Source organism: Hemicordylus capensis, chromosome 4 (assembly GCF_027244095.1).
Source record: "Hemicordylus capensis ecotype Gifberg chromosome 4, rHemCap1.1.pri, whole genome shotgun sequence".
Classification (NCBI taxonomy): Eukaryota; Metazoa; Chordata; class Lepidosauria; order Squamata; family Cordylidae; genus Hemicordylus; species Hemicordylus capensis.
Genome location: NC_069660.1, coordinates 46,865,894 through 46,887,798, shown reverse-complemented (window position 1 = coordinate 46,887,798; position 21,905 = coordinate 46,865,894). Strand labels below are relative to the sequence as shown.

Below are 21,905 nucleotides of genomic sequence, written 5' to 3'. Positions count from 1 at the left end.
CAGACGGTCACTGGCTGCTACGGGCAGCCGGGAGGTTTGTGGGCCAGGAGGTTCCCGGAACTCCTGTAATGCACTGCATAAATGTGGGGGGCATTATGTGGAGTCTCCCAATGCAGGCTGGGAGGCTACTTGTGTGTAGGTGCCACACAAAGCTGAGCGATACCAATACATGGTCATTTAGCTTGCTTTCTGGGCGCCCTCGCACCCAAAACATGGGCGAGGTAGTGGGCTCTCTAAGCAGGTTTACCGCTGCACTACTGCCAGGAGGTGGGAGGCGTGCAATTCCCACTGGTACACATGTGCAACCCAAAAGGACCGGGCTTCCTTAGCCCGGTTTTGGTTGCATGTGTGAATAGCTTCATTATGTTCAGTAGTTATGCTGTGGTACACTTCCTATCCGTACCCAGAATTTTTTTGAGAGGTCAGATACCCAGGTTCACTTTCAAAATAAATCCAGGTGCAGTTATTCACATTAAAATATGTACAAGTGGACAGACACTTGTACATATGTATAACTTCATTTGTTTGCACAGAGCTAATGTCAGGTTTCTCGGGGCTCCTGACCCTAACATTAAATGAAAAAGCAATATAACTTTAATGGTTTAAATAGACATTTAAAACAACAACCATGTTTACATCCCTAGCCATCGCATATAATTCTTTTTTCTTTTAATCTAATGATGAAACGCTTGGGAGTCAGAAACCCTTGCTGATCTCATGGAGATCACATTCTGCCCACCGCTGGCTTACTGTATAGTACTTTCCATCCAATATGAGTGCTGGGGGAACTATGGTTGGAGAAGATGTCACCCCCAGCAGGTTTTCCTTTCTTAGGGGTCTCAAATATTTTAGGTTAGTGGCTTGTCCTAATGAGCCATGGGGCACTAAAGGAGGCAACTTGGGTTGCTCCTCTCTCTCCCACTTCCCTCGAGAGTCACACTGTCTGCAGGCTGCGGCTGGCCATTCATCAGGCCAGCCTGCCCAGCTCCACCTAACAAATGGCCAGCCTGCCTCTTCTAGGTGGCGAACAAAACAGTTGCAGTGAAATTAAAAATTAAGGACTGACATAGAGAACAAGGATGCACCAGTGCAGCGAGGGAGCATCCTTACAGAACTTCCCAACTAACTGCACCAGGGCAGCAGGAAAGTGGCAATTTTCGATGCCCTCCCATTCATAGGAATATAGGAAGCTGCCATATACTGAGTCAGCCCATAGGTTCATCTAGCTCAGTATTGTCTACACAGACTGGCAGGGGCTTCTCCAAGGTTACAGGCAGGATTCTCTCTCAGTCCTATCTTGGAGATGCTGCCAGGGAGGGGACTTGGAACCTTCTGCTCTTCCCAAAGTGGCTCCATCCCCTGAGGGAAATATCTTACAGTGCTCACAGATCAAATCTCCCATTCATATGCAACCAAGGCAGACCCTGCTTAGCTAAGGGAACAAGTCCTGCTTGCATACCTCCTCTCCTAGGAAGCCCACTGTGCCACCTGAAAATAAATCCCCGAGGACACAGAGGGCTTCGTGGGGAAGGGGAGGGCATCTTAAACTGCCCGTTCCCTAGTGCACTGGTGCATTCAGTTGGGAAGTTCTGTAACGATGCTCTCTCGCTGCACAGGTGCATCCTTGCTCTGTATGTCAGCCAACAACTAACATTGAACAATTAAATATGACCAAATGCTTGGGTAAACAAATGTGTCTTTAGAGCTCTCCTGAAGGCAAAGAAAGAAATCAAGCCCTGCAACTTGGCAGGGAGCGTGTTGCAAAACCCAGGAGTGACTGTCAAAAAGGCCCAACTCTGAGTAGCCACCAGCCAAGTGGGCATCATCTATAGACAGACCTCTTCCGATGATCTTAATAAGCCGTGGGGTCTATACTGACAGAAGTGCTCTCTTAAATACCCTGGGTCTAAGCCCTGGCTATCTGTAAGATCAGCCTGATAGTTTTGTATATCCACTGCTTTTTTAAAAGAAAAAAGGGGCACATTTTCCAAAACTCTCATGTGTGCAGTGATGTCACACAAGGTTACTAAGCCATCCCCCACCCCCCCAAGCAACCAGGTACAATATTTTAGGTTTTCCATAGTGCAGCTCCCTGGCTTGTGTCTAGCTAATGACATTGTGCCTTCCATTTTAATGAAAATAGATGCTTCACTTAGGTCAGCAATGCTTTTAAAAGGAACACGAAGAAAAAGCACATTACAGGGGAATTCTATTGCACTGCCAGCAGCAATGAAGTAATAATGATGATGATCATAATAACACTGTCATGCAGCCCCTAAGCAATACGCATCAAAAGTACACAAAGCACAAGCTAAACTTTAGTTTGGATTAATGCTTCAATGTAGAAGATGGATTTTCCCCATAGGGATGCACATAAAATAAGATAGATAGGATATAGACTAGGCCTATGATGAAAGCAAATGCCTGTTGCTTAAGAGTATCAGTATATGCATTCCAGGGTAAATCAGGGATGGGGTCATCACCCAGTGGCAGAGCATCTGTTCTGCATGCAGATTGTCCCAGGTTCAATCCCTAGTGTCTCCAGGTAGGGCTGGGAAAGATTCTAGCCTGAAACCTTGAAGAGCCACAGTTGGTCAGTGCAGACCAGGGCTGTTCAACTTCGGCCGTCCTGCAGATGTTGGCCTACAACTCCCATAATCCCTGGCTATTGGCCACTGTGGCTGGAGATCATGGGGGGGGGTTGTAGTCCAAAAACAGCTGGGGGGACCTAGGTTGAGCAGGCCTGGTGTAGACAATACTGAGCTAGATGGACAAGGGTCTGACTCAGGATAAAGCAGCTTCCTATGCTCCCAAGTGCGCACACAACCCCCCAGGCCCTCGTGCAGCACTTTCTTGTGTGCGTGCAGTCTCTGCTGCACCCACCACCCAACTGCCCAGCACTCCATTCCCCCTGCTCCCCGGCTGGGAAGCATTGTCCCGTTTCCCCCTCTCCCCGGCCATGCCGCTGCCACCACATTGTGCTGATGCCTCCTCCTCCTCCTCCCTTCCTTCCCCACCAGCCAGGCCTCCTGCTCCTCCAGTTCTCGCTGGAGATCTCGAGATACTTCTGGCAAACAGAGCCAGAGGAGGACGGAGGATGGAGGAAGTAGAGAGGGGGTCGGGAGGCGGCGGCAGCTCCCCACCGGCAGCCCAGAGAGACCGGATCTGGAGGCCTGGGGGTGGGGGGAGGAGGATGGGAGGTGGCGGCTCCCCCTGGCAGCCCCTCCCCCAGCAGACCAGAGGGACTGGAGCTGGGGGCCTGGGGGCGAGGGGAAGGTACAATTTTTTTGCACGTTGCGCTTCACGTAGCGCAATAATAATTAAGTGTGTGAAAGAGAGAGAGAGAGAGAGTTATGTGCACACACTTCCTTGATACTGCCACCCAGAACAAAACTCTTTCCTCTCACTGATTATAAAAATTAGAAGGAACACTGTTCCCAAGTCATGTTAACTCTCACAAAAAAGCAAAAGGTGCTCTCAGATTTATACATCTTTACTGAAATGAACTGATGGGCCTTAACAAAAACAGAATATTCACGAGGTACATACATGCCAGTCATCTCATCAATTTAGGAAACACAAAAAAGGATTTAGAATAGATACCATAATCTCTGGATAACATTTAATACGAGCACATATTCCACTAAGATTTCAAACATTCACTTTTAGAAGGAAGATAGGATAAAATGAGAAATCCCATAAATCTTCAGATCCTACTCATTTTTGTAATTGCACCTTCACATGATACAATCATTGTACAGTCACGGGATTTTCCCCACGGAAATTTAACAGTATCTGACATCTACACTAAGGAAGTGCTTGTGCAGCTAATGTGCAGTGCACACATTATCACTGCACAGGGGTGATTTTCATTTATCTCCCATTCCCTCTGAAGCCAGCTTTGACCTCTGAAAATATGTCTCTGAGGGCTGCACAACCCTCAAGGACACATTTTAAAGGGTCATAATGGAAAGTAAAGATTGTAGAAAATGCCCCTCCCCAGTACACATCAATGCTGCTGCACTATCACTTGAGATTGCACCTCCATTTTGATTGATAAACTAGGGTTTTTGTTTTGCCAGTATCCAAACTGTAATATGAATTGCAACCTAGTTTTGATCCTGCTGCGAACAGCATTCTTAAAACATGTGTAATCTTGTTCAGGGACCATAACAAGACCTGTGACATCACTACCGACACCAGAAACAATCTCTTTTCAATCATGCCCATTGAGTATGCATGTATACATATTTTATTTGGTTGCTCATGAGCGGGCAGGGAGCCCTGGGCGGCCAGATCGACCACCCACACGATGGCCAGCTCCGTGATGGAGCAGTGGGAGTGGGGGGAGCAGGGGCCGCACGGCCCCCGCAAGCCCCAGTATGCCCTGCGCGAGTGCTGGGGAGACCCACGGCTGGGGGTCTACTTGTGAGTAGGTGCAGCACGAAGGTGCGGCGCGGCTACTCGCGATCCTAAAAAGCAGGTTTGCTGGAGCGCTCGCTCCGCAAACCTGCTTTTTAGCAGGGGTTCTTGAGCGGGTTACCCGCTCAAGAACCACCGGGCTCGGCTGTGAGCCCAGTGGTTCTTACGGTCAACAAAAATCGATTTTTGTTGATCATGAGAATCGCTCCAATGTGTCTTTAAAAAACAACTGTGTTCAAAGTAAAACGGGAGTTGCTTTTTAGAAGGCAAGGAAACTTGAGCAAATCTACTTGGGATGCACACAGGCAATAAAAACCCGAGTACAACTCAGCTAAACTGAAGGAAATAATTTGCAGCATGTTAACCACTTATTTCAAAAGACTAGCCATTTCTCAGTGTGGAAAGACTGCACAACACAGGGATGGCAATACACTGCAAATGCAACATTTCTGGGTGTGAATTCTTACAACAGTTTTGTTTTGTTTTTAAAGCACCACACAAGTTAAAGGCAGGCACTTTCCACGTTTGAAATCCCACAAAACTTATAATCAGATTGCTTGACAAATATGCGGATAAAGATAGAGCTCTTTATAGAGAATTAAACAGCATGCGAGTGAATATTTCCATTTTATTCCTTGCCTCTCCCCACCACCTTTCAGTTTTGCCAACTTACAAGGTATTAAACCAACATTGTCTTTTTAACGGATGTTTTGTCCCCTTACTTTTGTGCCATTTATATCTGTTTTTTAAAGGCTCGGGTCCCTTGCCATCAACTGTGCATTCTTCTGATTCCCTAGATCAGGGAAAAATCTAGACTTGGGTCTCTCAGAGGCCATTTGAACATGTGCGGTGGCCATTTTGGTTTGCGGCAGCCTTTTTTATTTTTAAAAATGGCCGCTGCACATGCTCAAATGGTCCCTGCAAGGTCCTATGCCTTGCCAGGCCTCGCAGAGGCCTTTTGAGCATGTGTGGTAACCTTCAAAATGGCCGCCGCACTGATCTTTCTAGGCCCAAACAGGCCTGAAAATCAGTCCGGAATGGGCTGTGGCGGTGATCTAATTGGCCGGCGGGGGGAGGAGAAACCTTTGCAGACACCCCCCCCCCGGTGGCCTTTAGGAAGCCCCCCAAAGGGGCTACAGGTTAAAAAATAGTTTTTTAAAAAACCCCATGAATTTGGGAAGGGGTGGGGGCAGCATAGCATTGGTGCCCCCCAGTGGCTCCTAGGGCACGTGTCCTGGCTGCCCCCCCAGTTTCGCCTATGCTACTGATGGCTACTACCCAGAATATTTGAAGCAAAAGTAGTGGCACAGCTACTATATGGTGCACAGTTGGGCCCTTACTTCAACCTTGCCCATATAGAGACAGTACAATTTACATTTCTAAGATCAATTACGCTAGCACCTAAATGCAGCTCTAATACAGCATTAAGAATGGAATTGATAGTAATGCAAGTGGAAACTTGAGTGTGAATTACTACCCTTAACTATTGGCTGAAGGTGGTATTCTCATCAGTGGGTCTGGCACCACTGATGCTTGAAGATAGTTTCCAATCACAGTGGAAGTCAGTTGTTAAAGAAAAGCTCACCTTTTATGGCTTTTCCCTTGAAGTGTTGCAAACCATGGGTTACGAACAAGCAAAAAAAGGCTGTAAAGCAAAGAATATTGGATATGGAATGGTAACAGGAGATAAGCAAGGCCCCCAAATAACTTAAATCATGGAGACATGTTTTTAGCACCAAGCCAGCTGATTATTTTCAAGCCCTAATGACTTCCAAATATCGTAGAGCATTTGCACTGGCCCGCTTTGACATGTTGCCCTCAGCAGTGTAGATATGGTGGGATTCCTTATTCTGAACGTTACTGTCCATGTAGTACACAGGCCATAGAGGATGTGTGCCATGTTTTATTATACTATAATTTTTATAAGGATTTGCACGCATCATTAATTTTACCCTTGATTAAGGACTTACCAGGCAGAAGAGTTGAAGCATATATTTTATTTCTCTTATCAGACCATCCAGCTGACATTACTCATAACGTGACTAGGTTTTGTGTAATAGCAATGAATATATGAAAGCATCTAATAAGTAATCTACTGGAGTAATCTACTACACTACTGTATATTCATGAAGTTATTGTTGCTATATTATTCTATGGACCTGATGTTGTACTCCCCTCCCCCACTTCTTGCTTCTGTACTGGTCCAAGTCTGTAATAAAGTTTATCTATTTCTCTATCTTCTATCCAGTTAATAATAAAATACAGGAGCAATCTCCTCTCAAGAAAATGGAATATTCCTGATAAGAAAACATCAGCCCTACTTCCCTAAGGGAACCCACTGCACTTGGTACTTATTTAGCCCTATTCATCTTCTGAATTTATAACAAACATTAACCAATTAATAATTAAAATGCTGAATAATTTAACCCCAAGACAAACATTGAGAAAAACCAGGCAGTTAGATTTATACCTAATTCTCTAAAACAGAATACTAACAGAAAACGATCTACAGCAGAAACTTTGGTTTCATTCCACTTTGTCTTTCTTCTTTGGGCAACCTTAAGCAGGCTGGATGAAAGAGGTCAAAAAATGTAACCAACCAATGCAAGATCTAATAATAACACCAGAATTAAAGTGAAAGAGCAAAGAAAATTAAAAATTGGACTGCGCCAGGCGATGATGAACTGCATGGCTTTTGGCTTAAACACCTAACAAGCCTTCATAAACAACTATCAAAACAGTTCAATCACATTTTGCCAGGCGGTGATGTTGAACAATGGCTAACAACTGGGAAAACTCACCTCATTATGAAAGACCCAGCAAAAGGTGCAGTTCCAAGTAATTATAGACCGATCACCTGCCTGCCAACCATGTTCAAATTATTAACTGGAATAATAGCAGATGAAGTGATGCAACACTTATTAACTAACAGCTTCCAGTTGAACAGAAAGGAAATTGCCCGAACACCAGAGGCACAAAAGACCAGCTGCTGATTGACAAAATGATTTTAGAAAACTGCAAGAGAAGAAAAACAAATCTAAGTGTTGCATGGATTGACTACAAGAAAGCCTTCGATTCACTGACTCACACATGGATACTAAAATGTTTAGAAACAACTGGTGTCAGCAAAAACATTCAGATATTTATAAAAAAAGCAATGAGCATGTGGAGTAAACAGTTAACAATCAATGGCAAGACACTTGGACAGGTTAGCATTAGAAGAAGCATTTTCCAAGAGGACTCACTATCCCCTCTGTTGTTTGTAATCGCCATGACCCCACTTTCACAAATACTAAACAAAACAGGCCTCGGATACCAAACATCTAAAACATCCAGTAAAATCAACCATCTGCTGTACATGGATGATCTGAAGTTGTATGGAAAGTCCCAGTCAGAAATTGAATCACTGCTAAACACTGTCCGTATATTCAGTAGCGATATAGCAATGGAGTCTGGACTAGACAAGTGTGCTGCATTAATAATGAACAGAGGGAAAATAAGAAAAACAGAAGGAATAGAACTGCCCAATGGAAGCAAGATCAAGAACCTGGAAGAGAAAGAACCTTACAGATACTTGGGCATTCTCCAGGCTGATAACATTGCACACACTGAAGTTAAAAGAAAAATGGGAAGTGAATACATCAGGAGAGTTAGAAAAATCCTCAAGTCCAAACTCAATGGCGGGAAAACCATACAAGCCATAAACACCTGGGCTATACCTGTTATCAGATACACTGCAGGAATAATAGACTGGACCCAGGCAGAGCTAGAGACGCTAGATCGTAAGACCAGGAAAATCATGACCATCAATCATGCTCTGCACCCCCGCAGTGATGTCGATAGGCTATACCTCCCTTGCAGCTCAGGTGGAAGAGGAATGCTGCAAGTCCATCAAACAGTAGAGGAGGAGAAAAGAGGCCTTGAAGAATATATCAAGGACAGTGAAGAAGATGCACTTCAAATGGTCAATAACGCAAAACTATTCAACACCAATGAAAGAAAGCAGGCCTACAAGAAAGAACAAGTCAAGAACCGAGCAGAAAAATGGAAAAATAAGCCACTGAATGGTCAATATTTGCACAATATAACTGGAAAATCAGACATCACCAAGACCTGGCAATGGCTTAAGAATGGCAACTTGAGGAAAGAAACAGAGGGTTTAATACTGGCTGCACAAGAACAGGCACTAAGAACAAATGCAATAAGAGCAAAAGTCGAAAAATCAACCACAAACAGCAAGTGCCGCCTTTGTAAAGAAGCAGATGAAACAGTGGACCACCTAATCAGCTGTTGTAAAAAGATCGCACAGACTGACTACAAACAAAGGCATGACAAAGTAGCAGGGATGATACACTGGAACATCTGCAAAAAATACAAGCTACCTGTAGCCAAAAATTGGTGGGACCATAAAATTGAAAAAGTGGTAGAAAATGAAGACGTAAAAATATTATGGGACTTCCGACTACAAACATCTGCCACACAATACACCAGATATAACTGTAGTCGAGAAGAAAGAAAAACAAGTGAAAATAATCGACATAGCAATACCAGGGGATAGCAGAATAGAAGAAAAAGAAATAGAAAAAATCACCAAATACAAAGATCTACAAATTGAAATTGAAAGGCTGTGGCAGAAAAAGACCAAAATAATCCCAGTGGTCATTGGCGCCCTGGGTGCAGTTCCAAAAGACCTTGAAGAGCACCTCAACACCATAGGGGCCACAGAAATTACCATCAGCCAATTACAAAAAGCAGCTTTACTGGGAACAGCCTATATTCTGCGACAATATTTATAACAATTGACAATAAAATTCAGCCATCCCAGGTCCTTTGGAAGGACTCGATGTCTGGATAAAACAAACCAGTCAATAACACCTGTCTGACTGTGTAGACAAGAAATAATAATAATAATAATAATAATAATAATAAGAAGAAGAAGAAGAAGAAGAAGAAGAAGAAGAAGAAGAAGAAGCAGCATCCAGATGAATGCCACCGTGTTAGAACATTTCACATGCACAGCTATTTTTGCCAAACTTCACTTTTCTCTGGTGCACCTGCCGATGTCCCCAAAAATATATCCCCGAGGGCTGCAGGACTCACAGAGACATAGGTCAGGGTAGAAAAGGGGAGGGGAGGACTGGAAACAATTGCTTTGTGCACAAAAAGTTCTAATGCAAAGTCAGCACTAGTCTGGATGTTGCCCAGTTTTAACAACAACAATATTGTTATTTTCAATAATAATTCTAAGAACAATGACTGACATCCAAGCAGCATTCTGAAAATGCAGCAGGAGCAACATCCTTACAAGGAGAGCATGACCCTCAGGGACATATTTCTGTGTGTAATAAAGGGTTTATGGGGGAAGGCGAGATCAGTAAAAATCCCTCAACCCTCCCCCAGTGCCAAAAGCAAGATTCTGGATTACTAAAGGCTGTAGAGGCAGCTTGCACACACCATCTCTGCCCCGTTAGTGAGGATGTCAGTCTATGTTTCCATCATGTGCTTCTTCTGTTGACCTTGAAGGCTGTAATATAGAAATGGGCTGTTGCAATGGTTTTTAACTGAGAAGAAAAACTGTAAAAATGGGAGGGGGCCTCTTAAGTAGAAGGACTGGACAATTTAGTGCAGAGTTGTTTTTCACCACACTTTAAAAAACAGAGTTGTTTCCTCCTGCATCCTTTAATGACCGTGGGGTGGGGGGGAGAGTTGCACATTAATTTTGCCTCCATGCAAAAGTGTGTAGTGCCTTCTTAAAATGATCCTTGCCTCTTGCAATAAATGTACAGTCATGTTAGGAATCCAAGTGTCTTCCTTCAAAATAAGGTTTTCACTGCAAGAGAATTCAATTTTGGAATGAAAGTTATGCAAATGTATTAAAATGTGTGTGTATGTTTGTGTCTGTGTCTTACATATAATGCATATTAGACTGAAATGTCAAGCCCCGCACATGCTGATTCACCCCTAGTCCCACACCCACCTAGGGATAGCCCTGCTGGCCAGAGGAGGTTTCATGGAACTGGTATAATATGTTCCTGGATAAGAAATGGACTGCTGCATTCTAGACCAGCAGAACTTTCTGTGTCACCTCCAAGAGCAGTTCCATGTAGAGCAGGGGTGTCAAACTGCCAGCCTGCAGGCCAGAACCCACAGAGCTCCATTTTCCGTCCCCTGAACAGAGACTAGGAAGCTCACTGTGCCCCAAAGTGGTGACGTTCCTTGCCACTTGCTATGGCTGGCTATCATGCCTGCCCTCTTTCCTTTTGCTGCTCCTACCAGTATTTCTCTACCCCCACCCAGCATTCCAAAGCATTTCTCTTTCCTTTGGCACTGCTACGCTCCTCCCCGCAGCATCCTCATGGCTCTTCAGCATGAGGAAGAGAGTGAAAGAAAGAGGTAGGGGGAGGAAGAAGATCAAGACAGAAGAAAGAGGACATGGGGGAGAATGGGAAAGAAGGAAGACCCAATGAGTGAGTGAGTGAGTGGGGGGTAAGGGTGGGAGAGGGGGATATGGAGGATGAAAGGAAGAAAGTGAGAGAAAAAGCTGCCTTCTCCCCACAGGAGTGAATGGAGGGTAAAGGAGTGGGGAGGGGGGGTTCTGCTTTGCTTGGGCAGAATGAATTATTGAACTGATCATTGAGTATTGAAAATCTGCTGGAAAATAACAGTTAAAATATAATAACTATATTCAGAATTTCTTTAAAAATACAAAAAATATTTCAACCTTTCCCTGAGCATATTATGGTATAACAAGTAGTGCATTCAGCTAATTTAAGTGGCAGCCCCCCACCCTCCAAGGTGGTACCCTCCAAGGTACCTGATGGCACCTGATGTACCCTCCAAGGTACATCAGGCTCAAATCTGTCCCACCACTCGATTGACCCCCCCTGATGTAGAGCACATTAGAGTCACCAAATCAAGAAATTACCAGGGCATGCATAAAGTAACAGTGTCCTTGTAATAAAGAAATGGAAGCAACGATACACCAGCCAAAGCTGGGGAAAGCACACTCCTGTCCCTTAGAAGAAGGAAGCAACAAATATAATACGGCTTCATGAGGCAAGATATATGAAAGTTATTGAAGAGATTTGTGAGTGTTTCAAAGGCCGGTGGGGGTGGATGGGCGGGGTTACAAGAGAAAATGCATGCCAAGAGCATTCTTATGTTTAAACAGGTATTATAAATAAGAAGAAAATTTGCTCTCCTGCACCACTTAGGACAGCACATGATACAATAGCTTTCAGGGCTGTCTTCAAAGTCTCTTTTCAAAACCTGAATCATTTACACAGAGTACATCTGGGTCCTGGAATTCACACAGCCTCTTACCTGAGCCTGTAATTGACCCCTTGTCCATCTGCATGGGAGATAGTGGCCCAGCGCCCTCCAAACAGCCCAAACTGTGATGTTCTACAGTTTTCTTCTCCACCATATTGTGCTGTCTTGATGGGAAATCTGCCTATTTTGGCACAAATGGAGCTATACAGCCCTTAGCTGAAACTGATTTAAGCTGCATATTAGGAAAGCATTTCTAGTTATAGGAACAATGTTTTCCAACGGAAACTGTAATGTACTTTCTTCACAGGTTCATTCTTCTACCGACAGAATTAGGACAGCTCAATGGAAACCAGATCTTCAACATGACTGTTATTATTTTGATCTATAAACAAAACCAGCTACACAATCTCTGTGGATGAATAGTGAATTCCAAGTGAATTTTCAGGACAAAAATTCTCACATGTTTATGTTTTCATAGCCATTCTATTTAGTCAGCCATCACTATGGCTTTCAGGCAAAGGTGGAAGGGATGTGTGACTCTTTCTGGATACATGAAAAGAACTTAGGCAATGTAATGAATGTGGGACCTAAAATATTAATCTTCCCAGAAATTGGCCCTTTCCCCAAGGGAGTGGATAAACCCTTGGAAGTATGAGATCCAGTCTTTCTGGCATAGTCTCTCCATTCCCTTGTTCCATCAAGGTCCTTGCTATGTTTAAAGATTAGTATTTTTTTCCTGAGCCAATCTGTTAGTGACAATGAAACCAGATCCATCTCTTTTCTTATGTCTCATTTGCACTAAATAAATCATACTAATGCAAAACGCCTTCCATTTCAGGCATGTCGAGAGGCCAGAATTAATACTAGGATGTCGGGTGAAGATGGCATTACAGTTTTTTAAAAAGGTGAAAATTGTCTCCAGAACCAGACTTGATTGTCCTGGCAGGATTACTCACAGAGAAGGCACAAGTAAGACATTCCTCCATTGAGGATAGAGTTCTCCTGCAATATTTTGCCACTCCATAATCTGAAAGATGCATCCCAGCATCCTCTGTGATCCTGCAAAGAATCCTGGGACATGCATCTCAGATCACACTTAGGGCACTTTTTGCCAGTTGACCCCAGAGCAGCTCACAACAAATAGAAAAACATATTAATTGACAAGTAAAAAAGACTGGCTGACTTCCAAGAAGCCACCTGGGGATGCAGCCTTGCAGAGAGGCTGCTCCTGAATCAGAGTCTTGCTGAATGACAAAGTGTGTGCAAAGGGGGAGATTTTCATAGGTGTTCTTTGCTTCCAAAGAATGTGTCCCTGAGGACGGTGTGACCCTCAGGGACATATTTTTGGAAGGCAGAGAGTACTTATGGGGGCAGGGGAGAGCAGTGCAAATCTCTGCCCCACCTATGTGCACTCTACTGCTCAAGAATGTCTCTGCTTGAGTCAGAAGCAGTCTCTCTGTGCAAAGCCATAACTCTGCTGCATCCTCATATGGATACTCTGGATGTCAGCCAAAATATTTCTTTTAAAGACTAAAAACACAAACAGAACTCAGACACAGAGCAAAACAATTAGTGCAGCCACTACAACTCTACCAGGGTTTCCTCATGGCCCAAAGACCATGAGTGTATCTTCCCCCATTTCTGGGAGAGGAGAAGAGAGAGGGAGTCTCATCAGAGAGTTCCATAATTTCATATGGAGTATATTTTGTATATATTAAGGTATAGAAAGTCACCTCAGCTTTGGTGTCCTTCAAAATATTATTAACCCATGCAACCTCTTGGGCTGATTGTGTAATCAGGCTTAATGTGACCCAAACAACAGTGGGTGATACCTCTCCGTCTTGACTTTTAGCTAGGATGACAGAAATGTCACAAGTCTCTCATATGCACTAATTACAAGAAAACTCATCATGTAAAGCTGCTCTGAATATTTCTACTGCTTGAGGGAATCGGTAGCTTGAAGGAATAGGTCTCAACTCTCAGGAATGATATCCATGTTCATGTCAAGATTTCTGAACTACAATAACTAAGATGGCATACACAAACCAAAACTCTGGCAGCCACTCTGTAGGCTGAGCTCCGCTTCTCTGAAACAGATGTTTGTTTGTTTGTTTGTTTGTTTGTTTGTTTATTTTTGATTTCTATACCACCCTTCCAAAAATGGCTCAGGGTGGTTTATACAGAGAAATAATAAATAAATGAGATGGCTCCCTGTCCCCAAAGGGCTCACAATCTAAAAAGAAACATAAGATCAACAGCAGCAACAGTCAGTGGAGGTACTGTGCTGGGGGTGGATAGGGCCAGTTACTCTCCCCTTGCTAAATAAAGAGAATCTTCAGGTTAAAAGGTGCCTCTTAGTATATTGTTTATACCAGGGATTGTCAATGTTGGGTCCCCAGATGTTATTGGACTTCAATTCCCATAATCCCCAGCCCCAGTGGCCTTCAGTTGGGGATTATGGGAGTTGAAGTACAATAACATCTGGGGACCCAATGAATCCCTGGTCTATACCAATACGTATATGTAATAAGAAGTCTCCGTCTTGTCTCCTTTCTTTGCTCTCTGGGGGAAATTAATCTCAGAAGTGACCATAGCCAGGCTCTTCTTTGACATACAAAGGAAATGAATCCCACCAGACCAGACCAAATCAATTTCCTTGGGTCAGTCTGATTGCCACAAGATTGCTAATCTTACGAGTGTCAGCACCAAATAGCTCTTCCAGGAGATGTACTTTTTTGTTCTCATTTGTGCAGCCTTCCTTCACACCAGGCAAGGACACTGGAAAGTCATTCAAACACAGTCACTTCTTTCTCTAGGAAATCAGCACCCTGCCAGCTCAAGATGCTAGGAATTATCTCCATTGTAAAAAGACTGGTCTATGCCTTCCTCTTCCCTGGGTTTCTTTCAGTAGCTCCTTGTGGGGTCAACCAGTTCTCAGCACTTCCATATACAGGCTGATGCCTATTGTTGTTCACATTTAACGAAGCATCGACACATCTTCATGCACTGCCAGCTAATTTTTAATAATTTTAACCGTTTAAAAATTAATCTTAATCCTAGAGACTAATCTAGGTTAATTCAATCGCTTTTGTAAAATTGCTCCAGGCCAGGATTAAGGTAACATTGAAGCAATTCCACTAGTGGCCATGGTGTAATATTTCTCAGGCTAAAGCACAGTGGCTTACAATGCACAGGGAGCAGTCGATCCAAGAGAGAGGCACAGACACTCCTTATGAGTCATTGTAAAGCACACCCACGCAGCTTGTAAAGGCAAGGCTGCTCCTTGGCTACAAGGAGTGCTTGGTAGCCAAATGGATTTTGGCTAATCCATTCCTTGATCCAGGCCAATTTTTAGAAGGTGCTTTAGTTACTTTTAGTCAAATCCTGGAGTAGAGACGGGACTAACAAACAACCAGCAGCAAGAGCATCAAAAGCAGTCTGTACTTGCCTCTCTGTAAATAATATCTATTTTAATTAAACCTTTAATGTTCCTGATTCTACTTCACTGCCTTGTCCTTGCATGCCACAACTCTTTCTTCTGGATTCTACAAAATGCCGTTGCTACAATACTCCCATCATTCCTAATGGGAGTACCATCACAACTTCAGTGCTTAGTAGCCATGGAGCAGCTCTGCCTTCACAAGCTGCGAGGTAGTCTAATAAAGAGGCTTCACACCATAGGCAGCATTAGGTCTCATCAGCTTTTATCTGGAGACCGAACAAAATAGAAGAGAACAAGAACAAAGACTTACAACCAGAAGGCCTTGCAGCTAGGGATGTGCAAACAGGTTCAACGTAGAACATGTTCGACATTGAACCTGTTCGGTTTGACTGTTTAGGGTCAAACCGAACCACCATTCAGGGAATTCGTGATTTTTTAAAAAAATAATTTTCTTTTAACTCACCCCCTCTGGGGGAGTTGCTCGAGGCGGCGGCAGGGGTTGTCCAAGGAGGTTTCCCCTTCCCAACACCGGCCTCCCTTACTGCTCAAACTGGCTGGAAGAGGGGGTTCGTGATTTATTTTTTATTTTTAAAATTAACTTACCTCCTCCAAGGGAGTTGCTCAAGGTGGTGGGGTGTGTGTCTGTGGAGGCTCCCCCTCCCCATGCCGGCCTCCATTACTGCCCAAACCGGCCTTCCCCGTCCGGCACGGTGGCCATTTTGGAGGCCACCATACCTGCACAATTGTCCTCTGCATGGCCTGGCATGACCCAGGCCAATTGTGGAGGTGCGGCAGCCTCCAAAATGGCTGCCACTCTGGAGGGGGAAAGACCAAATGGGCCAAAGAGCTGGCCGAATGGGCCAGTTTGGGGCAGTAAGGGAGGCTGGAATGGGGAGGGGGAACCTTCACAGACACACAGACACCCCCACCGTCACTTCGAGCAACTCCCTTAGAGGAGGTAAGTTAAATTTAAAAATAAAAAATAAATTGCAAACCCCTCCAGACCAGATTGAACTGGGGGGGGGGGGGTTTGAGGGATGCCAGACCGAAATGGCCTGGTCAAGTTCTGGTCCAGTTCTGACTTGAACTGAACCGGACCAGCCAGTTCCGTGCACACCACTACTTGCAGCTCTCTGCTAGAACTGCTGGATCACAGCTTACATTCTAACCAAGCGCCTCACCACCAGAAAGTGCTTCTTAAAGCTACAGTAGCCTATTATACAAATGGCTGAACACACCACGTACAGGTGTGCTTTTCAGTGGCTTGCAAGGAGGGTCCACACCTCTTTCTTGGATTGACTGCTCCTTGTGCAGTATGTAAACCATTGTTTCCATGGCTGTTGGCGCTCTTGAGAGAAAACATCCAGCTCTGAATTATGCATGGAACACAATACGCAATATTTGCACTTTCAAGAGCTTTTGGAAGATGAACCATTAGAGACACATGCTTCCTCTTCCTATTCACTTACAAAAGAACATTCCTAGGTATGATTATTCTAGCTAAATTTAGATCTGTTGTGACAGGCATGTGCATTCCTACCCCATCATTCTACTTCCCAGCAGTTCCTCTGTCACTCTGTTTCTTCAAGCACACTCTGCCTTTCTTTCTCTAGGACTATGATCTCCCAGTTCTCCTATTATAATGTGTCAGTTCAGCACTGACACATTACTTCTCATCTTGTCCGTTGCCACTTCAGCCTTCATTTTCTTTGCACAATGGATGAAGGCAAAGGGGTGCAAGAACGATAGATCATCAAACCACAGGTTTTTTCTTCTTCATTTGCTTAAAATTATTCCTAAGACCATAGACCCAAGCATCTCTCTGAACTGAAGTTTTTTAAAAAATCCTGCTACACTCTTAAATTTTTAGGGATCATAACTGCAAAGTCATAAGAGGGGAGTGATAAGGAAGATCTACAGGAGTAGCAGTGTCAAGGTAGACGACTGGAGCACAAGTGGAGAAAGACTCAACTCAAATCTGACAGATGAAGACTTATGCTCTGGCAATACATGAGGCAAAGAAGTGATTCTTTTCTGCCCGTATTGCATCTGCAAGCTCATGTTCAGCAGAGTTGTTCAGGATTGTGAGAGGGTAAGTACACACCCCTCCTTCCCTGAATCAGAATTTGGAATCATCAGTTACCCGCTGTGATGCTTTTAATGAGTTCTTTGTGGACAAAATCTCTTTTATTCAGGCCAACCTAGACTCAGTTCCCACTATTACTGCAGTGTCTGATGTGGAGGTGTCCAACAACTCCTCTTATGTAGTTAGGCGGGATCGGTTCCAGTTTGTTACTCCTGAGGAGGTGGACAAGCTGCTTGGAGCATTACGGCCTACCGCCTGTTCTCTTGACCCTTGTCCAACATGGCTTATATTATCTGGCAGGGAGGTTGCTGTAGAGGGCCTGGTTGAGTTTATAAATGCTTCTCTGAGGGAAGGCAGGATGCTTCTTTGTCTTAAGCAGGCAATAATTAGACTTCTTCTGAAGAAGCCTGTGTTGGAGTCCTCAGAGTTAAGCAAATATAGGCCTGTCTCCAACCTTCCGTGGCTGGACAAGGTAACTGAGAGGCTGGTGGCCTCCCATAATCAGTTGGTCTTTTGGGAAGTCTTAGCAGCTTTCAATACTATCGACCATAGTATACTTCTGGAGCATCTGAGAGGGTTGGGGGTGGGAGGCACTGCTTTATGGTGGTTCCGCTCCTACCTCTCAGGCAGATTACAGATGGTGTCACTTGGAAACTGTTGTTATTCTGAATGTAAACTTCTGTATGGTGTTCCGCAGGGCTCCATACTGTCTCCAATGCTTTTTAACATCTACATGAAACTGCTAGGAGAGATCATCAGGAGATTTGGTGCAGAGTGTTATCAGTTTGCTCCATGTCAAATCATCAGTAGAAAGCACAGCCTCCCTAAATGCCTGACTGGAGGCAGTAATCTTATCTATCTTATTTATTTATTCTTTCTCTGTGTCAACCACCATAAGCCATTTTTGGAAGGGCGGTATAGAAATCGAATAAATAAATAAATAAATAAATAAATAAATAAATAAATAAATAAATAATCGCCTGGATGAGGGATTACAAACTGAGAATGAATCCAGATAAGATGGAGATACTTATTGTTCGGGGTTGGAACTCGGGAGATGATTATGATCTGCCCATTCTGGATAGGATCACACTTCCCCAGAAGAAACAGGTACACAGTCTGGGAGTGCTTCTGGATCCAAATCTCTCCCTTCGACTTCACAGGTTGAGGCAGTGGCCAGAGGTGCTTTCTATCAGCTTCAGGTAATATGCCAGCTATATCTGCTTCTTGAGATGAACGACCTCAGAACGGTGACACATATGCTGATAACCTCTAGACTTGACTACTGCAATGAGCTATAAGGGGACCCTTTGTATGTGGGGCTCTGCTCCTATATAGGGCAGGCTGGCCCAAGGGCTTGGGGGAAGGAAGAAGGGAACAGCTTGGGTGGGGCACTCACTGTGCTGTTTTTGCCTCTGCCCCACCTTTCCTCCAGGTGTGTTGGATCTCCTCTGGGCTGCTGTTGTGTGGGCTTTGCTCCTACACAGGGCAGGCTGGCCCAAGGGCATGGGCTGAAGGGCAAGAGCACAAGGGCTCTCGTACTTGTGGCTCTCAGCCATGGGGCGAGCTGCCAGGGACCTGGAAGACCTCCCTTCCTGCTACCAAGAAGTCAGCAAGAGACTGCATAAGTCTGGATTTGTTTTTTATCAAGCCCAGTAGCTGTGGTTGGTTAGGCTGAGGAGATGTGTCTGGGAGGGCAGGAAAGTGGTGATGGAGTGGGGGCAGCAATATCACAGGTAGCGAGCAGAGGGAGGTATGGCGGTGGAAGTTGGGTAGGCCATTACAGGGGAAATTGTCCAGGCAATTGAGGCCTGTTTCTTTTTCCAGCTCTTCTCCCAACCCTCTGACCCCAGGGAACTCTGTTAACACTCCCTCGAGGATTAGGGTGCTGCTGCTGAATGCCAGGTCAGTCAATGCAAAAACCTCTCTCATCCATGATTTGATTGTGGATGAGCATGCTGACCTGGTATGCATGATGGAGACCTGGTTGGATTAGCTGGGTGGGGTTGGTCTCTCTCAGCTCTGCCCTCCAGGTTTCCAGATCATGCAACAGCCCTGCCTCAAGGGTCGGGGAGGGGGCGTTGCAGTCATCTTTCGAGAGATCCTCCCCGTTTCCAGGTGCCCAGTCAGGCATTCTCAGAATTTCGAGTGTTTGTCCTTGAAGGTGGGCCTCCGAGATAGGCTGGGGATTCTGCTGGTGTACCAACCACCCCGCTGCACTTCAGTCTCCCTACCTGAGCTGACGGGGGTGGTCTCGGAGGTGGCCTTGGGTTCCCCCAAGCTTATTGTTTCGGGGGATTTCAATGTCCACGCTGAGGCCCCCTAGTGGGTGCAGCTCAGGATTTCATGGCCTCCGTGGCAATCATGGGCCTGTCTCAGTTGGTATCGGGCCCTACCCACATGGCCGGACATACTCTGGATCTGGTTTTTGCTGGCAGGGAAATAAATGATCTGGAGGTGGGGGAATTAGAGACCACTCCCTTGTCATGGACAGATCATCATCTGGTGGGGTTTAGTTTGACTGCTCTGTCTGCCCTCTGTAGGGGTGGTGGACCGATTAGAATGGTCCGCCCCCAGAGGCTTATGGATCCGCTTGAATTCCAGACGCCCCCCGGGGAGTTTCCAGTGTCCATCGCTGGTGAGCTTGTCGAGGCCCTGGTTGATCTCTGGAATGGAGAGACTGCCCGGGCTGTTGACATGGTTGCTCCTAAACGCCCTCTCCGGCTTGGTGGAGCCCGTTCTGCTCCTTGGTTTTCCTCGGAGCTTAGGGCGATGAAGCAACTCGGGCAATGGCTGGAACAACGCTGGAGGAAGAGTCATGAAGAATCTGACCAAACATGGGCTAGAGCCCATTTTAGGGACTACTCCGTGGTGGAGGGAGCGGCAAAGAAGTGTTTTTTCTCCACCTCCACTGCATCTGTTCAGTGCAGACAAACAGAGCTGTTTCGTGTGATAAAAACCTTGCTCCACACATCCCCCCAGGTAATGAGGGAGGAATCACCTACAGCTCACTGTGATCAGTTTGCCTGTCACTTTGCAGATAAAGTCACTTGCAGCTGTGCTGACCTGGACTCCAGAGTTTTGGCAGTTCTGGCAGACGTGCCTTTGGTACCATCTGGTCCTGTTGTGTTGGATACTTTTCAGTTGGTGCAGCCTGAGGATGTGGACAAGATCCTGTGCAGTGTGTGGGTGACATCATGCGCTCTTGACCCTTGCCCTTCATAGCTAATAAAAGCTGCCAGGGAGGGTACAGGCAGATGGTTGGAGGTGATCACTAATGTTTCATCGTACCTCAAGGATGCCATCGTACCTCAAGGAGGCAGTGGTAAGACCACTATTAAAAAAGCCCTCCCTTAATCCCTCCAACCTGGACAACTATCGACCTGTATCTAACCTTCCCTTTGGGGGCAAGGTGACAGAGCATGTGGTGGTGTCCCAGCTGCAGAGGGTCTTGGATGATACGGATTATCTTGACCCTCTTCAATCTGGCTTCCACCCCGGATATGGGAAACTGCAGCTAGTGCAAAACACGGCAGCTAGGGTTTTATCCAGAGCTGCCCATTGGGAGCACATCACACCCATTCTGATATCATGGAATAATAATTTAATCCCACAGTAAAAAAAAAAAGTATCCATGTGATGTATAATCTGTGTACAGCGCAGGGAGGTAAAGATCCGTAGTCTCATATCCACTTGGTCACTCTAGTGGTTGACCTATGCCGGGAACTAGACAGGGGGAGTGTGTCCCTGTTGGTTCTGCTGGACCTCTCGGCGGCATTAGATACCATCGACCATGGTATCCTTCTGGGCCGCCTCTCGAGTATGGGAATTGGAGGTACTGTGCTGCAGTGGTTCTGGTCCTTTCTTGGGGGGGGGGGGTCTAGAAGGTGGTGCTGGGGGACTACTGCTCGGCCCCATGGCCATTGGCCTGTGAGGTCCCGCAGGGTTCGGTCTTGTCCCCCATGCTGTCTAACATCTACATGAAGCCGCTGGGAGAGGTCATCAGGGGACTTGCACTGAGTTGTCAGCAGTATGCGGATGACACTCAGCTCTATCTCTCCTTGTCACCTGATCCTAGGGAGGTGGTGGATGTCCTGAATCAGGGGCTGGAGGCCGTGATGGGTTGGATGTGGGCTAATAAGCTGAAGTTGAATCCGGACAAGACGGAGGTACTGTTGGTCAGTAGGAGAGCCAATCGGGACCAGTTCTGGATAGGGTTGCACTCCCCTTGAAGGAGCAAGTACGCAGCTTGGGGGTACTACTGGACCCGGCTCTGCTTTTGGAAGCTCAGGTGGAGGCGGTGGCCAGGGGTGCCTTTGCACAGCTTCGGCAAGTGCACCAGCTGCGTCCCTTTCTCGAGAAGGCAGATCTGGCCATGGTTACCCATGCCTTAGTCACGTCATGGCTGGATTACTGTAGTTCACTCTACATGGGGCTGCCCTTGAAGAATATCTGGAAACTGCAGCTAGTGCAAAACGCGGCAGCTAGGGTTTTATCCAGAGCTGCCCATTGGGAGCACATCACACCCATTCTGAAAGAGTTGCACTGGCTGCCAGTTTGTTTCCGGGTCCAATTCAAGGTACTGTTTTTTACCTTTAAAGCCCTTAATGGTTTGAGCCCGGGGTACCTGAGGGACTGCCTGCTCCCAAGTGTTGCTGCCCACTTGACAAGGACATCTGAGTG

At 45.6% G+C, this 21,905-nt stretch overlaps 1 protein-coding gene across 1 annotated transcript in view; it reads right to left on the bottom strand.

Annotated features, from left to right (window-relative positions):
* NECAB3 (N-terminal EF-hand calcium binding protein 3) overlaps positions 1-21,905 on the bottom strand; it is a 159,108-nt gene that overhangs the window by 72,849 nt on the left and 64,354 nt on the right. The window lies entirely within an intron of this gene.